The sequence below is a fragment of the Camellia sinensis genome, chromosome 3 (assembly GCF_055761805.1).
Source record: "Camellia sinensis isolate YWXY chromosome 3, ASM5576180v1, whole genome shotgun sequence".
NCBI lineage: Eukaryota > Viridiplantae > Streptophyta > Magnoliopsida > Ericales > Theaceae > Camellia > Camellia sinensis.
In genome coordinates, this window is record NC_138963.1 from 18391643 (window position 1) to 18394985 (window position 3343).

Genomic DNA, 3343 nt, shown 5'->3' on the forward strand with positions numbered 1-3343 from the left:
TTAATATGCTAGTAAATACTAACATCAATGTGTTAATAGTTTTTTATTGGATGAGATTCTAACTAGATTCTAACTAGTTGGCTTTGGCAACTGGACAATGTTGTTAGGTCTTAGTTGGGCCTTCATGACATCCATTTTAATAATCTGAATATTTTATCTTGTATGATTATTTGAGCAGATCATTTATAAAAATAAAATAAAATTGATCGGACAACTATGACACATGATCAAGTCACATTTGTTTTCAAAACAATAAATAGTCTATTATCATGTTCATGCTGTCCGTTCGTTTTTTTTTTTTTTTATATATATATATATAACAAATATGAGATGAATATGTGCTCATGACAGGGTTGAGTATAAGGTCATTCGACCCGCAAAAACTACCCAATCTGATCTGATCCGCACATGTGCAGGTAGTTTCGAACCTGTAGTGAGGTCAATGCGATTTGAAATATTTGAAGTTTCGAGTGGTGGGTAGGTTGCGGGTTTCACCCGCAACCACACACACCTGCCTGTACTTATACTTTTTTTTTTCCCCATAAAAATCTGGACAATCTTAACCTTCCATATTAATATATATATATATATTATATACTCACCGTTGCTGTGTATGCATATATATACATGCATAATATATAATATATATACTCTAGTAAATTGAACTTCTTTTATTTATATATGTAATTGGAACTGTTTTTTTTATTTGTTTTATTTATTTTATTTTTTAAGTATGTATTATCAATTTGTGAATCTCTAAAATTAAAATATTACGAATAAAAAATGATTTTTTGATAAGAAATATGTGATTTTATGACCCAAAATAATATTTAGAAAATGAGGAAAAAATGCCCAAAATAAACATTTAGAAAATGGGAAAAAATAGGTCCAAAAATAAATTTAAAGGAAAAAGTTCAATTCGCAAACCGCCACAACTACTTGTATGTTTGCAAACCCTATTTGCATAACCCAAATCGCAGACATACGGGCAGGTCTAAATCGCAAATCGAATCGTCAAAAACTGATCCACAAGCGCCCCTAGCTCATGGTGATTTGATTAATTTAATTTTTACATGAATGATGTGCGAAAAGAACTCTACAAAATAAATGACTCGAATTATCAAAGTATGCCCCATGATGAGTTCAGCGAGGCTCAACAACACTATTCAAATGGCTTTACCAACCGGAATTAATGCTCTCTGTCATGACCCAAACTCGCCCTTATAGCTTTAAGTCATGACCGACCATTAATCCCCGAATTACCTTCTGCCTCAATGACAAAATCAATCATATTATAAGAATGGGGCTTAGCGAAAGCAATAGTATAATATAAAAACAGACCATTGAACAGTGCGTACATGCCGAAATCATAAATATTAAAATTTTAAACTTCATATAACTTATGTACAATATCTCAAAGTTAACCTCCTCACATACCATCATCCATACAAGTTCCAAAATAACCCAAGAAACAAAACAAACAAAAGAGAGTTAACAAAGCTTGACTCCTCTTGAGTCCAAGCACGCCCCTTCACGGAGGCACTTTCCACAATGGCTTCATATAGGGATAGACACCGAGGTGGCTTTAAATTTGACGTTCCGCTTGCTAACCTACATATATATAAGGGAGAGTGCTAAGCTGAAACCCAGTGAGTAATATCAGTATAAAGATTTATATGAATGAAATCCATCATGATACAATCATATCTTCCATTTTCGAAACAATACATATCAATAAGCAATTCAATAGAATTCAATCATTTCAATCCCTTCTTGCAATAACGATAATCAATCATTGAATTTACGTGGTGTATCCAATAGAGTTTTAATAGACAATGTGCCGAAGCCAATAGGATTACAAGGGTCAATCCAATGGAACCATGATAGGTCATTCAATAATTCAATGTGGACTATTAAGGTCTAACATCAGAGATCTCTGTGTTTCAATTAATCTAATGGGCCATGGTATTGTTTTCCCCAGGCAAGGGCTTATTAATTAATAGGATATGGTATTATTTCTCCCAAGCAATGGCCTCACAAAAGAATGCCACGAATATATTTTAAAAAGGGACATTCATTCATTCATATAAAATAACATTTCAAAATTATCATCGTGTAACAATTTTCAAAACATATTTCGAATGTATCTTTATAAGGATATTACTCACAGTGGGTTAGATCGATACTAGGCCTCAGACGTCCACCTACACAATACACATAACACAGATACCTGTTGAAGCACAAGTTTGAAACAAGTAGCGCATCCTAATTTGATTCTCTTACATGTGTTTCTACCTTATCCCATCATTGAGAATGTTCAAATGATGTAAAAGAATGCCAAAAAGGGCATGATGATGTAAATATGCACTTATAAGTGTTAGTCAAAAATTACTGAAAATAAGGTTTTTGCTTGAGTGCACACATGGTCGCTCGAGCGGTGTGGCCTGTCTACAAAAGTACTAGATGCTCAAATTTTACGCTTGATGGTCGCTCGAGCCAAGAACTGAACAAAAGTGAGTTTGCTCGAGCGCACACTTGGTCGCTTGAGCTAACAGCCAAATGCCTGCAAAAGTACTAAATGCCTTCATTTTTTGCTCGAGCGAAGGATCCTTCCTTCAAGCGAACTGGATGAATTCTGGATTTTCCAGATTGTGTTTGAAGTTGAAAAACATTGCTTTCAAATCCAAAGCCTGCATGGTTGGTCTCATAAGCTTAGAAACATTTTACAAAACATGAATCTTTAGAAATTATGAAACCATGATATCAAATTCTCTTTCAATTCTTCAAAAGAAACTTAAAACATCATGTTCTTACATGCATGTAGAAAACTCAACTCTTTTCCTTACAAAACATGTTTATATGAATGTTGAGTACAAAGTCATAAGGATCCTTAAGAAATAACTTGAGTAAGTCTCATGCATGTATGCATTTGTAGAAAACCAAGTTTAAAGGTGAAGAATTATGCATGCATGTACACAATTCATTACACTCTCGATGATTCTTGCTCATTTCTTTCAAATGCATGCAAATGGTCCTACAACTTGGTGAATTCATCTTTCTACATGGATTATCTTCAAGAATTATGTGTAGAGATCATACCTAGAGTTTGAATTTGATCTTAATTAAGCTTAATCTATTCAATCTTCTCTTAATTCTCTACTCTTTCTCTACAATTGTTCAGTTCTCTCTCTATCTCTAAATTTTCAGCACATGAAGGTGTAGAAAATGAGGTCTTAAGTGTGATTAACACACACACACACATATATAGGTTGATTAAGGCCTCACTAATCACATATGATTAAGATTAATCAATTGGGCTTAGTCTAATCAATTATGATTATTT